Raw genomic sequence first — 17,410 nt, forward strand, 5'->3', positions numbered from 1 at the left:
AAGCTTTAAAATCTGGAAAATCCTTACCGCCCCTGGAGTTCGGTTTTATCACAATTTGTCTCTTTAATTTTTCGCTCTTAGAACTCCAAAAGAAAGTAAAACAAGCTTTTGTTATTTTCTTTAGAACCATTTCGGGGGGTGGGAAAACCAGACTTAAATACAATAAAATAGGTAAAAGCACCATTTTTGTAATTAAAACCTTCCCTTCCATTGTAAGTTCTCGCATGTTCCACATACATATTTTCTTATTTATTTTTTGAGCCACCAAGTCCCAGCTATTAAAACCATTATTAGACTCGTCAAAGGAGACACCTAAAATCTGCACCGACTCAGACACAGGGACGGGCACATCATACAAAGGCATTCCGCCTATGTTTAAAATGTTACTTTTGTTAAAATTGACTTTAAAACCGGAGGCACAATTAAAATATTGAATCTGTTTTAGCGTCTTCTGAAGCGATGGGGTGTCCCTGCAAAACACCGCAACATCGTCCATGTACCCCACTACCTTCGCCTCTAGTCCCCCTCCTCCTGGCAGGGGGACTCCATGGATCTGCTTATCCTTTCGTATTGTACATAAAAGAGGCTCTATTGCGCAAATGAAGAGTAGTGGGGACAAGGGACACCCCTGCTTCACTCCGGAATTTAAAATCACGCCCTGTGTCTTAAAACCATTTACTAAAATTTTACTAGTACAGTTATCATAAAAAGCTCTAAGAGACAATAAAAAGCCATCAGGTATACCCATTTTCTCTAAAACCTTAAAAAGATAAAAATGTGACACCCTGTCGAAAGCTTTTTCAAAATCTATGGATAAAACCGCCAGCTTTCCTTTTCTTAATTTGGTGTCGCTAATTACATCCTTTAAAAGGTTTAGGTTCTCCCATAAACTCCTCCCAGGCACCCCACAGACTTGGTTTGTATGAATTATTTTATGGATTACGTTCTTTAAGCGGTTAGCACACAGTTTCGCCATTATTTTATAGTCGCAGTTCAGAAGGGTGATTGGTCTCCAGTTTTTGAGTTCCGACCGGTCTCCCTTTTTGAATAGCAGGGAGACATCACCCTTCTTCCATGAGCCTGGGAGGATTTTAGACTTAAAGACTTCCGTAAAAAGGGAGAACAAATCTTCTTTTAAAATACCATAAAAAGTAACATAAAATTCAATGGGTATACCATCCGGCCCAGGCACTTTACCTGTTTTAAAACTCTTGACGGTCTCTAAAATCTCCTGCTCTGAAATATTCTGCAATAAAAAAGACTGTGAGACAGGATCTAAAAAATTGGTGATCTCCTTTAACGAGTCATTCATAAAACATTCATCAATGTGTTTTACATTAAAAAGATCCGCATAAAACTCTTGCACCTTTTTTAAAATACCCTGTACATCATTCACTCCTTCAATGTTTTCTATTAACCTTCTATTTTCATGTATTTTCTTAAAAAAATACCTGGAGCAGGTCTCGTTTTCCTCAAGATGCTGTATTCGAGACCTAAAGATAATTTCTTTTCCTTTCTGCTCCAGGCACTTAGTTATTTCTTTTTTAAGATCATGTACCTCCTTCTCCACCTCCATCCCATGTGCTCTGAATTTGTACAGGGTTTGCAGACGAGTATTTAGGATATTATAAAATTCACGTTTTTCTTTAGCTTTCCTAACCCCAACACGGATAAAAAATTCTTTTATTTTTAGTTTCATTTTTTCCCACCAGATACTGGTGGGAGTGTTGGGGTCTTTTACTCGTCTGCATTCCTTGTAAAAGGTGATAAAATCTGATAAAACCTGCGGATCTTCTAAAAGGGACACGTTTAACTTCCAGGCATTCCTACCAGTTCTCCTTTTAAAATCACTTTTAACTTTAAAATACAATAATTTATGGTCAGAAAAAACATTGGTAAAAAGATCACAGTTAAAAGGCAGTACTTGATAAGAACAAAAAATAAAATCTATCCTGGAGCTACAGCTTGCATTGCTCCAGGTAACACCGTCTTCCTCTGGTACGTTAAAATTACATTTTTTAAAAACATCAGTGAGATTAAAATCTAAAATCAAGTTTTTTAACATAAAAGACGTCTTATCATAGTTCCTACTCACTGCGTTCGAAAAACGGCGTTCTCCCCTTAAAATACAATTAAAATCACCTGATAAAACAAGAGGACTAGAATTGTTAATAAAAAGGGGTAAAATCTCCAACATTTTTATTCTTTCATTCTTATCAGGAGAACCATAAAAATTTAAAAACTGCCATTTAATACCATTAATAAAAGCGCTGACCAATAAAATTCTGCCTGGTAAAATTTCGTTAAAACTCTCAATTAAAACGTTCCCTTTAAAAAGTATGGCGACCCCTGCTGATCTGGACTCATTTGATCCAGACCAGACTGATGGACCGTGCACCCAATCATCTTCATATTCTTTATAATTTAATCTGTGCGGGATGCCACATTCCTGCAGGAAAAGGACGGAAGCAGCAAAAACCGACAAGTAATTAAATAGGGCAACCCTTCTTACTCTGGCGCTCACACTTCTCACGTTCAAGGACAGACCGGACAACTCAGCCATGGGAATGTACAAGAAAACGTCTTACACCTCTGATTCCCCCTCCGAAGCCTCATACCCCCCAAAATCTGACTCAACTGTACGCATAGAGGAAGCAGGAGAGGAGGCACCATCACTCAGCCGACCCCCCTCCTCCATCATGATTGAGGCATAGTTGTTCTCGGGCATCCTGGCAATCAGGGCTCCAGACTCATTGGGTTCTTCCACCTCTTGCCCCTCCATAGGGGTCGGGTGTTCACTTAGTTCCGTCTCTGGTACCTCAGAGACGGTCACCCCTGAAACCTCCTCCTGGCAGGGAGGAGGGGGGGTATCCCCTATGGGGACCTGTGGAGGAACGTCACTTGGGTTCCCTGCATCCGCAGGTACTTCCATCGGCTCCCCCTGGACCGCCTCCGAATAGAGTCTTCTGGAGCCCCTCCGCCTTTTAACCTTCACCTCTCCACCCGGATCATCGCTCTCAGGGGGACCCTGAGCCAGAGGTTGCTGAGGAGCGGATTCGGCCGCCGTCCGCTCCTCTCTTAACCCAGCATGCTCCTGGGGGCCAGTTTTTTCACCACTTGCACGTTTTTTGGCCATCCTCTGCTCTTTAGGGTCCCCTCCTTTTGACTGAGGGGGGTCTTTCTCCTTCTCCATCTCACCGCTTACCTCTTGTGGGGGGGTAATCACTGGCTCTGCTTGCCTCGGCTGGTGTCCCGGTTGCTGTCCTTGCTGCCTCCAGGGTTGCCACTGCTGCTCCGTCCTATGTCTGTGGGGACAAGAGGAGAAAAGGTGACCGAATTGTTGACAGAAATTGCACCTCCCTCCTCTTGTGCATTTCTCTGTCTCGTGCTGTGTGCTACCACATTTTTTGCATGTACTTTCACAGTTTTCTTTTGTGTGTCCATATCTGTGACACTTCCTGCAGTAGCTTGGCATCCCCGCATAAAAGAGGTCGCCACACATATTATTTATTTTAAAACGAGCTGGTGGTAGTTGAATTCCCCCTGGCAATCTGTCATCTTTTTTGCATGTAACCTGAAATCTCCACTTAGATGTCCAGATGCCACAGCTGTTCATGATTTTTCCTCTGCACTCAACCTTACTAAAATAGACTTGTAAAAACAACTCAACATCGTGTAGGTTGGCGAAAGGGGAATACATCTTTACTACCACCAGCTTAATATCGTCTAGAACGTGCTCAATAATCCGGACACCCTGAAGCTTTTTGTCTTTACTCGCAGCAGCTCTGGTAACAAAATCTCTGTGGATGCCATTTTGTGTGAACGTCACATCAAAAATTTTACGCTTCGGGTAGTCCTGGATTGCCAATATCTCGCCCTTCTGTATTCCGAAAACTCCTCCGAGCACGTCCTCTACTACGAATTTCAAATCGTCCGCCCTTTTGGTATCATCCGTGAGAATGACTCTCACGGTGTTTTTGATCCTTGCGTATGCCGGCACAGAACCTGGATCCGGATCATCATCCATGGTTCTAACCTCTCTCCACCCGAAGGTCTTGAGAGGCGATCGCTACTCGTTACCCTGGGACTAGGCCCTCTCCCCAATAGCAACAAGTGGGTGAAGCCCAGGCAATAAACCTGGGCGATCCCACAAGGCCGAGGAGAGGGGTACCCGAGTACCTTCTGACCAGATCTCCTGTATTACTACACTTGATCTTAGCCAAAAGGCCGAGAAGCGATAACCGTGAAAGGGGCGGGCCCAACAAGGTGCCCTTCATGGGCACTATCACTGCTTGCTGTCAGGGAGGCTGCCAGACAATTTTCCATGCACACTCTGGGCTGGGGGGCAGTCAACCACCAGTACACACAGCAGAACCTAAACCCATACCATTATTGCTAAGCAGCAAGACAGGGGCCCATTGCACTCCCACGGGGCCTTTTTAAATGCAATCCATAACCCGGATTTGCCAGGAACCCTTCTTACTCCTCCTACTTGCATGTGACACTGGGCTTAGGATCTGCATAGGAAACACACACACAAGCACACACCTACCTTTGTTGCCTGCAGATGCCTCCTTGGCTGTCCCCAAACGGTATCAAACCAACACCCACGGGAAGCTGTAAGCATAGAGGACATGCCTGCACCCCATTGGACTTACCTGTGTGGGTTAAACCCGGGTTATTTGACAACCTATGGCGGTGATGGTTCTGCTCAGGCAGAGCAGTGCTGATGCTCCTCATAAAGCTGTCGCTGCTGTGAAGGTTCTAGGTGACATCACAAATCCCTATGGTTACATACACAACAAAGCTGGGTTGTTGTTGTTTACACTCTGCAAGGCCTGTGGAAGTGAGTGACATCATAGCACTGTAGTTCTGAGGGTTCTAGATGGATGCAACAATCTCCTGTTGCTTCTATGAAGGCCATAATAGACGACATCACCAAACAGCTCCATAGTCACATACACAGCAAAGGAGAGATGTTGTTTACACCTAGTGATGTCAGTGGTATTGAGTGACATCACAGCACAGTGCTAAGGCTCCTGGGCCTGGACACAGCAGCGGCTGCAATATCTCAACGGAGAATACGTTTATATATATGTGTGTGTGTGCGCGTATATATATATATATATATATATATATATATATATATATATATATTTCTCCGCCGAAATCACTTTTAAACCCATTTCCACCTTTTTTTCCCTTCTCTTCCTCTTACTTTTTTTTCACGTTTTTTTACGTTTTTCTCCTTTTCGCCTCTTTTCTGGGCGTATTATTCTTCTTTTTCTTCTTTTTTTTCGTCTAATGCATACCCCATCAGTGCAGCAATGCTTATTCAATACCGCCAGCAGATGGAGACACTGGGGGATAATTTTCTAAGGATTTATACTGATTTTTCATGTCTGAATTTGTCGCACAGAAAGTTGCAGGCCAAATATGTGTGACATTTCTGCGACTTTAGCTTCTAGAGCATTTTTACAACATTATACATAGGTGCTGAATACATAAAAAGCGACTGTTCAGCGACAGACAAGTCGCATCGGCTGAAAGTAGGCCAGAATGTCAGTCCATGTTGGAGCAGGTTTAGATACAGTCTAAAGTATAGATCTCAAAGTCTGTGCACAGAATTTAGCAAGGGCCTCGCACCTTCTGATGCATCAGGTAGGTGCACAATAGCATAGCCTAACCCTCTGTACTTTGGTCTATATTGATGCGGGACATAGACAGCCAGCTGATGACCAATCCATTAGTGCAATGGATGGCTGGAAGCATTTGTCTTTGCCTTTGCAATACCACAGAAGCAATGCATGGTCAATGTACAGCAATGACACACCTGTGTGAACAGCCAGGAGACCCCCCCCCCCCCCATGTTATGTTACATAGTTACATAGTTAGTACGGTCGAAAAAAGACATATGTCCATCAAGTTCAACCAGGGAATTAAGGGGTAGGGGTGTGGCGCGATATTGGGGAAGGGATGAGATTTTATATTTCTTCATAAGCATTAATCTTATTTTGTCAATTAGGAACATTCAGCACCCACCCGCTATCAAGGCAGCTGCCTATCATGTCATGCCCTACCTGCACAGGTGTGCTGGCTACTCAAATGATCCAATTAAGGAGGCCATTTAGTCAGCAGCAGCAGAAGTCCTGTGCCTGGACGCTCCAACAGCGGCCAGACACAAGCAGAAGCAGAAGCAGCAGAAGCAGCAGCAGCACCACCTTTTGTTTTTTGGCTGCAGCAGCAGCAGCAAGGCCCACAGGGCTGGCTAGCTGGCTAGCCAGCAAGCAGGTAGCAATGAAAGTAGGAATCTTTCTTTTTAACCCTGTAAGGGGGTGGTGCACTGTACCCGAAGATACTGCCATATCGGGTCAATGCATAGGGCGACGGAAGCAAGCTTCGAAATCGGCCCCCGTTCTCAAAAATCCATTTAATATATGGTCCCCAGATAGGGGACGTATCAGATATTAAACTGATAAGAACAGATACTACACTTGATCTTAGCCAAAAGGCCGAGAAGCGATAACCGTGAAAGGGGCGGGCCCAACAAGGTGCCCTTCATGGGCACTATCACTGCTTGCTGTCAGGGAGGCTGCCAGACAATTTTCCATGCACACTCTGGGCTGGGGGGCAGTCAACCACCAGTACACACAGCAGAACCTAAACCCATACCATTATTGCTAAGCAGCAAGACAGGGGCCCATTGCACTCCCACGGGGCCTTTTTAAATGCAATCCATAACCCGGATTTGCCAGGAACCCTTCTTACTCCTCCTACTTGCATGTGACACTGGGCTTAGGATCTGCATAGGAAACACACACACAAGCACACACCTACCTTTGTTGCCTGCAGATGCCTCCTTGGCTGTCCCCAAACGGTATCAAACCAACACCCACGGGAAGCTGTAAGCATAGAGGACATGCCTGCACCCCATTGGACTTACCTGTGTGGGTTAAACCCGGGTTATTTGACAACCTATGGCGGTGATGGTTCTGCTCAGGCAGAGCAGTGCTGATGCTCCTCATAAAGCTGTCGCTGCTGTGAAGGTTCTAGGTGACATCACAAATCCCTATGGTTACATACACAACAAAGCTGGGTTGTTGTTGTTTACACTCTGCAAGGCCTGTGGAAGTGAGTGACATCATAGCACTGTAGTTCTGAGGGTTCTAGATGGATGCAACAATCTCCTGTTGCTTCTATGAAGGCCATAATAGACGACATCACCAAACAGCTCCATAGTCACATACACAGCAAAGGAGAGATGTTGTTTACACCTAGTGATGTCAGTGGTATTGAGTGACATCACAGCACAGTGCTAAGGCTCCTGGGCCTGGACACAGCAGCGGCTGCAATATCTCAACGGAGAATACGTTTATATATATGTGTGTGTGTGCGCGTATATATATATATATATATATATATATATATATATATATATATTTCTCCGCCGAAATCACTTTTAAACCCATTTCCACCTTTTTTTCCCTTCTCTTCCTCTTACTTTTTTTTCACGTTTTTTTACGTTTTTCTCCTTTTCGCCTCTTTTCTGGGCGTATTATTCTTCTTTTTCTTCTTTTTTTTCGTCTAATGCATACCCCATCAGTGCAGCAATGCTTATTCAATACCGCCAGCAGATGGAGACACTGGGGGATAATTTTCTAAGGATTTATACTGATTTTTCCTGTCTGAATTTGTCGCACAGAAAGTTGCAGGCCAAATATGTGTGACATTTCTGCGACTTTAGCTTCTAGAGCATTTTTACAACATTATACATAGGTGCTGAATACATAAAAAGCGACTGTTCAGCGACAGACAAGTCGCATCGGCTGAAAGTAGGCCAGAATGTCAGTCCATGTTGGAGCAGGTTTAGATACAGTCTAAAGTATAGATCTCAAAGTCTGTGCACAGAATTTAGCAAGGGCCTCGCACCTTCTGATGCATCAGGTAGGTGCACAATAGCATAGCCTAACCCTCTGTACTTTGGTCTATATTGATGCGGGACATAGACAGCCAGCTGATGACCAATCCATTAGTGCAATGGATGGCTGGAAGCATTTGTCTTTGCCTTTGCAATACCACAGAAGCAATGCATGGTCAATGTACAGCAATGACACACCTGTGTGAACAGCCAGGAGACCCCCCCCCCCCCCCCATGTTATGTTACATAGTTACATAGTTAGTACGGTCGAAAAAAGACATATGTCCATCAAGTTCAACCAGGGAATTAAGGGGTAGGGGTGTGGCGCGATATTGGGGAAGGGATGAGATTTTATATTTCTTCATAAGCATTAATCTTATTTTGTCAATTAGGAACATTCAGCACCCACCCGCTATCAAGGCAGCTGCCTATCATGTCATGCCCTACCTGCACAGGTGTGCTGGCTACTCAAATGATCCAATTAAGGAGGCCATTTAGTCAGCAGCAGCAGAAGTCCTGTGCCTGGACGCTCCAACAACGGCCAGACACAAGCAGAAGCAGAAGCAGCAGAAGCAGCAGCAGTACCACCTTTTGTTTTTTGGCTGCAGCAGCAGCAGCAAGGCCCACAGGGCTGGCTAGCTGGCTAGCCAGCAAGCAGGTAGCAATGAAAGTAGGAATCTTTCTTTTTAACCCTGTAAGGGGGTGGTGCACTGTACCCGAAGATACTGCCATATCGGGTCAATGCATAGGGCGACGGAAGCAAGCTTCGAAATCGGCCCCCGTTCTCAAAAATCCATTTAATATATGGTCCCCAGATAGGGGACGTATCAGATATTAAACTGATAAGAACAGATTTTTTTTTTTTTTTTTATCTAAAGCCGAGGAACGTGCTTTCGATTCACCCAAAGTGCAAGAAAAAGTGCAAACGTGTTACACTAAAAAAAACGTGCACAAAGGATGCGGTCTATCGCAAGCCCTTCTCCGATAGGAGAGAGGCCCCCCAACAAACCTTACCCTTCGCCTCCGGACCAAAAGGTACGAGGTTCCAGGTTCGATGTCCCTTTTCGCCAAAGCTACTAGGGGACCACAAATGCTCCCGGCATCCCCCTTGGCGTTGGCCAAGGTATCTGCCCGCAGAGCCGATTACGGTAGGTACCCTGCCAAAGCAGGGGTACCCGGGGTGTTTGCAGGGAGGTGCGGAACCTAATGGCCACACACACCTCCCCTAGACCGCCAGGAGGGACACCCAGAAGGGCTACCGCATCCTGACAAATCCTGTGAACACACAACACGCAAAAAGTGACACAGTGAGACAAAAAAATAAATAAATAAGTGAATGTGTGCAGATATACTGCCCGGACATCCGGCCGGATCTATAAAAATTTCTCTGATCCTAGCCAGAAGGCCGGGAATCAAGAGGTGAGTGCCACAAGGTGAAGAGATTATGGTGCCCGTGCTTCAACTCAGTGAGCCTATTCTCCCAGTGAGTTTCGGCACCTCGGGGTCACCACTCCCCGAGGCACAAAAGTACCTCGGCTCTAGACCCTCTCAGCCTCATGGCGAGACCCGGAGGGAACAGGTCACATCGGGGCAGCCGTCGAGCTGATTCCTCAGAACCAGCCCCGGAAAGCCCTGGTACACCTGCATCCTCCATGCAGCACCCATCCCCACCAGCATGAAAACTGATAAGAACAGATACTACACTTGATCTTAGCCAAAAGGCCGAGAAGCGATAACCGTGAAAGGGGCGGGCCCAACAAGGTGCCCTTCATGGGCACTATCACTGCTTGCTGTCAGGGAGGCTGCCAGACAATTTTCCATGCACACTCTGGGCTGGGGGGCAGTCAACCACCAGTACACACAGCAGAACCTAAACCCATACCATTATTGCTAAGCAGCAAGACAGGGGCCCATTGCACTCCCACGGGGCCTTTTTAAATGCAATCCATAACCCGGATTTGCCAGGAACCCTTCTTACTCCTCCTACTTGCATGTGACACTGGGCTTAGGATCTGCATAGGAAACACACACACAAGCACACACCTACCTTTGTTGCCTGCAGATGCCTCCTTGGCTGTCCCCAAACGGTATCAAACCAACACCCACGGGAAGCTGTAAGCATAGAGGACATGCCTGCACCCCATTGGACTTACCTGTGTGGGTTAAACCCGGGTTATTTGACAACCTATGGCGGTGATGGTTCTGCTCAGGCAGAGCAGTGCTGATGCTCCTCATAAAGCTGTCGCTGCTGTGAAGGTTCTAGGTGACATCACAAATCCCTATGGTTACATACACAACAAAGCTGGGTTGTTGTTGTTTACACTCTGCAAGGCCTGTGGAAGTGAGTGACATCATAGCACTGTAGTTCTGAGGGTTCTAGATGGATGCAACAATCTCCTGTTGCTTCTATGAAGGCCATAATAGACGACATCACCAAACAGCTCCATAGTCACATACACAGCAAAGGAGAGATGTTGTTTACACCTAGTGATGTCAGTGGTATTGAGTGACATCACAGCACAGTGCTAAGGCTCCTGGGCCTGGACACAGCAGCGGCTGCAATATCTCAACGGAGAATACGTTTATATATATGTGTGTGTGTGCGCGTATATATATATATATATATATATATATATATATATATATATATATTTCTCCGCCGAAATCACTTTTAAACCCATTTCCACCTTTTTTTCCCTTCTCTTCCTCTTACTTTTTTTTCACGTTTTTTTACGTTTTTCTCCTTTTCGCCTCTTTTCTGGGCGTATTATTCTTCTTTTTCTTCTTTTTTTTCGTCTAATGCATACCCCATCAGTGCAGCAATGCTTATTCAATACCGCCAGCAGATGGAGACACTGGGGGATAATTTTCTAAGGATTTATACTGATTTTTCCTGTCTGAATTTGTCGCACAGAAAGTTGCAGGCCAAATATGTGTGACATTTCTGCGACTTTAGCTTCTAGAGCATTTTTACAACATTATACATAGGTGCTGAATACATAAAAAGCGACTGTTCAGCGACAGACAAGTCGCATCGGCTGAAAGTAGGCCAGAATGTCAGTCCATGTTGGAGCAGGTTTAGATACAGTCTAAAGTATAGATCTCAAAGTCTGTGCACAGAATTTAGCAAGGGCCTCGCACCTTCTGATGCATCAGGTAGGTGCACAATAGCATAGCCTAACCCTCTGTACTTTGGTCTATATTGATGCGGGACATAGACAGCCAGCTGATGACCAATCCATTAGTGCAATGGATGGCTGGAAGCATTTGTCTTTGCCTTTGCAATACCACAGAAGCAATGCATGGTCAATGTACAGCAATGACACACCTGTGTGAACAGCCAGGAGACCCCCCCCCCCCATGTTATGTTACATAGTTACATAGTTAGTACGGTCGAAAAAAGACATATGTCCATCAAGTTCAACCAGGGAATTAAGGGGTAGGGGTGTGGCGCGATATTGGGGAAGGGATGAGATTTTATATTTCTTCATAAGCATTAATCTTATTTTGTCAATTAGGAACATTCAGCACCCACCCGCTATCAAGGCAGCTGCCTATCATGTCATGCCCTACCTGCACAGGTGTGCTGGCTACTCAAATGATCCAATTAAGGAGGCCATTTAGTCAGCAGCAGCAGAAGTCCTGTGCCTGGACGCTCCAACAGCGGCCAGACACAAGCAGAAGCAGAAGCAGCAGAAGCAGCAGCAGCACCACCTTTTGTTTTTTGGCTGCAGCAGCAGCAAGGCCCACAGGGCTGGCTAGCTGGCTAGCCAGCAAGCAGGTAGCAATGAAAGTAGGAATCTTTCTTTTTAACCCTGTAAGGGGGTGGTGCACTGTACCCGAAGATACTGCCATATCGGGTCAATGCATAGGGCGACGGAAGCAAGCTTCGAAATCGGCCCCCGTTCTCAAAAATCCATTTAATATATGGTCCCCAGATAGGGGACGTATCAGATATTAAACTGATAAGAACAGATACTACACTTGATCTTAGCCAAAAGGCCGAGAAGCGATAACCGTGAAAGGGGCGGGCCCAACAAGGTGCCCTTCATGGGCACTATCACTGCTTGCTGTCAGGGAGGCTGCCAGACAATTTTCCATGCACACTCTGGGCTGGGGGGCAGTCAACCACCAGTACACACAGCAGAACCTAAACCCATACCATTATTGCTAAGCAGCAAGACAGGGGCCCATTGCACTCCCACGGGGCCTTTTTAAATGCAATCCATAACCCGGATTTGCCAGGAACCCTTCTTACTCCTCCTACTTGCATGTGACACTGGGCTTAGGATCTGCATAGGAAACACACACACAAGCACACACCTACCTTTGTTGCCTGCAGATGCCTCCTTGGCTGTCCCCAAACGGTATCAAACCAACACCCACGGGAAGCTGTAAGCATAGAGGACATGCCTGCACCCCATTGGACTTACCTGTGTGGGTTAAACCCGGGTTATTTGACAACCTATGGCGGTGATGGTTCTGCTCAGGCAGAGCAGTGCTGATGCTCCTCATAAAGCTGTCGCTGCTGTGAAGGTTCTAGGTGACATCACAAATCCCTATGGTTACATACACAACAAAGCTGGGTTGTTGTTGTTTACACTCTGCAAGGCCTGTGGAAGTGAGTGACATCATAGCACTGTAGTTCTGAGGGTTCTAGATGGATGCAACAATCTCCTGTTGCTTCTATGAAGGCCATAATAGACGACATCACCAAACAGCTCCATAGTCACATACACAGCAAAGGAGAGATGTTGTTTACACCTAGTGATGTCAGTGGTATTGAGTGACATCACAGCACAGTGCTAAGGCTCCTGGCCCTGGACACAGCAGCGGCTGCAATATCTCAACGGAGAATACGTTTATATATATGTGTGTGTGTGCGCGTATATATATATATATATATATATATATATATTTCTCCGCCGAAATCACTTTTAAACCCATTTCCACCTTTTTTTCCCTTCTCTTCCTCTTACTTTTTTTTCACGTTTTTTTACGTTTTTCTCCTTTTCGCCTCTTTTCTGGGCGTATTATTCTTCTTTTTCTTCTTTTTTTTCGTCTAATGCATACCCCATCAGTGCAGCAATGCTTATTCAATACCGCCAGTAGATGGAGACACTGGGGGATAATTTTCTAAGGATTTATACTGATTTTTCCTGTCTGAATTTGTCGCACAGAAAGTTGCAGGCCAAATATGTGTGACATTTCTGCGACTTTAGCTTCTAGAGCATTTTTACAACATTATACATAGGTGCTGAATACATAAAAAGCGACTGTTCAGCGACAGACAAGTCGCATCGGCTGAAAGTAGGCCAGAATGTCAGTCCATGTTGGAGCAGGTTTAGATACAGTCTAAAGTATAGATCTCAAAGTCTGTGCACAGAATTTAGCAAGGGCCTCGCACCTTCTGATGCATCAGGTAGGTGCACAATAGCATAGCCTAACCCTCTGTACTTTGGTCTATATTGATGCGGGACATAGACAGCCAGCTGATGACCAATCCATTAGTGCAATGGATGGCTGGAAGCATTTGTCTTTGCCTTTGCAATACCACAGAAGCAATGCATGGTCAATGTACAGCAATGACACACCTGTGTGAACAGCCAGGAGACCCCCCCCCCCCCCCCATGTTATGTTACATAGTTACATAGTTAGTACGGTCGAAAAAAGACATATGTCCATCAAGTTCAACCAGGGAATTAAGGGGTAGGGGTGTGGCGCGATATTGGGGAAGGGATGAGATTTTATATTTCTTCATAAGCATTAATCTTATTTTGTCAATTAGGAACATTCAGCACCCACCCGCTATCAAGGCAGCTGCCTATCATGTCATGCCCTACCTGCACAGGTGTGCTGGCTACTCAAATGATCCAATTAAGGAGGCCATTTAGTCAGCAGCAGCAGAAGTCCTGTGCCTGGACGCTCCAACAGCGGCCAGACACAAGCAGAAGCAGAAGCAGCAGAAGCAGCAGAAGCAGCACCACCTTTTGTTTTTTGGCTGCAGCAGCAGCAGCAAGGCCCACAGGGCTGGCTAGCTGGCTAGCCAGCAAGCAGGTAGCAATGAAAGTAGGAATCTTTCTTTTTAACCCTGTAAGGGGGTGGTGCACTGTACCCGAAGATACTGCCATATCGGGTCAATGCATAGGGCGACGGAAGCAAGCTTCGAAATCGGCCCCCGTTCTCAAAAATCCATTTAATATATGGTCCCCAGATAGGGGACGTATCAGATATTAAACTGATAAGAACAGATACTACACTTGATCTTAGCCAAAAGGCCGAGAAGCGATAACCGTGAAAGGGGCGGGCCCAACAAGGTGCCCTTCATGGGCACTATCACTGCTTGCTGTCAGGGAGGCTGCCAGACAATTTTCCATGCACACTCTGGGCTGGGGGGCAGTCAACCACCAGTACACACAGCAGAACCTAAACCCATACCATTATTGCTAAGCAGCAAGACAGGGGCCCATTGCACTCCCACGGGGCCTTTTTAAATGCAATCCATAACCCGGATTTGCCAGGAACCCTTCTTACTCCTCCTACTTGCATGTGACACTGGGCTTAGGATCTGCATAGGAAACACACACACAAGCACACACCTACCTTTGTTGCCTGCAGATGCCTCCTTGGCTGTCCCCAAACGGTATCAAACCAACACCCACGGGAAGCTGTAAGCATAGAGGACATGCCTGCACCCCATTGGACTTACCTGTGTGGGTTAAACCCGGGTTATTTGACAACCTATGGCGGTGATGGTTCTGCTCAGGCAGAGCAGTGCTGATGCTCCTCATAAAGCTGTCGCTGCTGTGAAGGTTCTAGGTGACATCACAAATCCCTATGGTTACATACACAACAAAGCTGGGTTGTTGTTGTTTACACTCTGCAAGGCCTGTGGAAGTGAGTGACATCATAGCACTGTAGTTCTGAGGGTTCTAGATGGATGCAACAATCTCCTGTTGCTTCTATGAAGGCCATAATAGACGACATCACCAAACAGCTCCATAGTCACATACACAGCAAAGGAGAGATGTTGTTTACACCTAGTGATGTCAGTGGTATTGAGTGACATCACAGCACAGTGCTAAGGCTCCTGGGCCTGGACACAGCAGCGGCTGCAATATCTCAACGGAGAATACGTTTATATATATGTGTGTGTGTGCGCGTATATATATATATATATATATATATATATATATATATATTTCTCCGCCGAAATCACTTTTAAACCCATTTCCACCTTTTTTTCCCTTCTCTTCCTCTTACTTTTTTTTCACGTTTTTTTACGTTTTTCTCCTTTTCGCCTCTTTTCTGGGCGTATTATTCTTCTTTTTCTTCTTTTTTTTCGTCTAATGCATACCCCATCAGTGCAGCAATGCTTATTCAATACCGCCAGCAGATGGAGACACTGGGGGATAATTTTCTAAGGATTTATACTGATTTTTCCTGTCTGAATTTGTCGCACAGAAAGTTGCAGGCCAAATATGTGTGACATTTCTGCGACTTTAGCTTCTAGAGCATTTTTACAACATTATACATAGGTGCTGAATACATAAAAAGCGACTGTTCAGCGACAGACAAGTCGCATCGGCTGAAAGTAGGCCAGAATGTCAGTCCATGTTGGAGCAGGTTTAGATACAGTCTAAAGTATAGATCTCAAAGTCTGTGCACAGAATTTAGCAAGGGCCTCGCACCTTCTGATGCATCAGGTAGGTGCACAATAGCATAGCCTAACCCTCTGTACTTTGGTCTATATTGATGCGGGACATAGACAGCCAGCTGATGACCAATCCATTAGTGCAATGGATGGCTGGAAGCATTTGTCTTTGCCTTTGCAATACCACAGAAGCAATGCATGGTCAATGTACAGCAATGACACACCTGTGTGAACAGCCAGGAGACCCCCCCCCCCCCCCCATGTTATGTTACATAGTTACATAGTTAGTACGGTCGAAAAAAGACATATGTCCATCAAGTTCAACCAGGGAATTAAGGGGTAGGGGTGTGGCGCGATATTGGGGAAGGGATGAGATTTTATATTTCTTCATAAGCATTAATCTTATTTTGTCAATTAGGAACATTCAGCACCCACCCGCTATCAAGGCAGCTGCCTATCATGTCATGCCCTACCTGCACAGGTGTGCTGGCTACTCAAATGATCCAATTAAGGAGGCCATTTAGTCAGCAGCAGCAGAAGTCCTGTGCCTGGACGCTCCAACAGCGGCCAGACACAAGCAGAAGCAGAAGCAGCAGAAGCAGCAGCAGCACCACCTTTTGTTTTTTGGCTGCAGCAGCAGCAAGGCCCACAGGGCTGGCTAGCTGGCTAGCCAGCAAGCAGGTAGCAATGAAAGTAGGAATCTTTCTTTTTAACCCTGTAAGGGGGTGGTGCACTGTACCCGAAGATACTGCCATATCGGGTCAATGCATAGGGCGACGGAAGCAAGCTTCGAAATCGGCCCCCGTTCTCAAAAATCCATTTAATATATGGTCCCCAGATAGGGGACGTATCAGATATTAAACTGATAAGAACAGATACTACACTTGATCTTAGCCAAAAGGCCGAGAAGCGATAACCGTGAAAGGGGCGGGCCCAACAAGGTGCCCTTCATGGGCACTATCACTGCTTGCTGTCAGGGAGGCTGCCAGACAATTTTCCATGCACACTCTGGGCTGGGGGGCAGTCAACCACCAGTACACACAGCAGAACCTAAACCCATACCATTATTGCTAAGCAGCAAGACAGGGGCCCATTGCACTCCCACGGGGCCTTTTTAAATGCAATCCATAACCCGGATTTGCCAGGAACCCTTCTTACTCCTCCTACTTGCATGTGACACTGGGCTTAGGATCTGCATAGGAAACACACACACAAGCACACACCTACCTTTGTTGCCTGCAGATGCCTCCTTGGCTGTCCCCAAACGGTATCAAACCAACACCCACGGGAAGCTGTAAGCATAGAGGACATGCCTGCACCCCATTGGACTTACCTGTGTGGGTTAAACCCGGGTTATTTGACAACCTATGGCGGTGATGGTTCTGCTCAGGCAGAGCAGTGCTGATGCTCCTCATAAAGCTGTCGCTGCTGTGAAGGTTCTAGGTGACATCACAAATCCCTATGGTTACATACACAACAAAGCTGGGTTGTTGTTGTTTACACTCTGCAAGGCCTGTGGAAGTGAGTGACATCATAGCACTGTAGTTCTGAGGGTTCTAGATGGATGCAACAATCTCCTGTTGCTTCTATGAAGGCCATAATAGACGACATCACCAAACAGCTCCATAGTCACATACACAGCAAAGGAGAGATGTTGTTTACACCTAGTGATGTCAGTGGTATTGAGTGACATCACAGCACAGTGCTAAGGCTCCTGGGCCTGGACACAGCAGCGGCTGCAATATCTCAACGGAGAATACGTTTATATATATGTGTGTGTGTGCGCGTATATATATATATATATATATATATATATATATATATATATATATTTCTCC

General features: G+C 45.8%; 5 non-coding genes and 2 pseudogenes across 5 annotated transcripts; all 7 read right to left on the bottom strand.

The window, feature by feature from the left end:
* Positions 1 to 4,106: 4,106 nt before the first annotated feature.
* Positions 4,107 to 4,239, bottom strand: LOC130335760 (U2 spliceosomal RNA; annotated as a pseudogene).
* A 2,094-nt stretch (positions 4,240 to 6,333) lies between these two features.
* On the bottom strand, positions 6,334 to 6,524 carry LOC130335704 (U2 spliceosomal RNA). Its single transcript, XR_008877279.1, has one exon. It is a non-coding gene; the product is annotated as a U2 spliceosomal RNA (small nuclear RNA).
* A 2,094-nt stretch (positions 6,525 to 8,618) lies between these two features.
* On the bottom strand, positions 8,619 to 8,801 carry LOC130335743 (U2 spliceosomal RNA). The gene has a single exon (XR_008877310.1). It is a non-coding gene; the product is annotated as a U2 spliceosomal RNA (small nuclear RNA).
* A 691-nt stretch (positions 8,802 to 9,492) lies between these two features.
* On the bottom strand, positions 9,493 to 9,652 carry LOC130335753 (U2 spliceosomal RNA; annotated as a pseudogene).
* Positions 9,653 to 11,741: 2,089 nt separating this feature from the next.
* On the bottom strand, positions 11,742 to 11,932 carry LOC130335705 (U2 spliceosomal RNA). The gene has a single exon (XR_008877280.1). It is a non-coding gene; the product is annotated as a U2 spliceosomal RNA (small nuclear RNA).
* Positions 11,933 to 14,017: 2,085 nt separating this feature from the next.
* Positions 14,018 to 14,208, bottom strand: LOC130335707 (U2 spliceosomal RNA). Its single transcript, XR_008877281.1, has one exon. It is a non-coding gene; the product is annotated as a U2 spliceosomal RNA (small nuclear RNA).
* A 2,087-nt stretch (positions 14,209 to 16,295) lies between these two features.
* LOC130335708 (U2 spliceosomal RNA) lies at positions 16,296 to 16,486 on the bottom strand. Its single transcript, XR_008877282.1, has one exon. It is a non-coding gene; the product is annotated as a U2 spliceosomal RNA (small nuclear RNA).
* Between the last annotated feature and the right edge of the window lie 924 nt (positions 16,487 to 17,410).

This window comes from Hyla sarda, unplaced genomic scaffold, assembly GCF_029499605.1.
Source record: "Hyla sarda isolate aHylSar1 unplaced genomic scaffold, aHylSar1.hap1 scaffold_456, whole genome shotgun sequence".
In the NCBI taxonomy this organism is placed as follows: Eukaryota; Metazoa; Chordata; class Amphibia; order Anura; family Hylidae; genus Hyla; species Hyla sarda.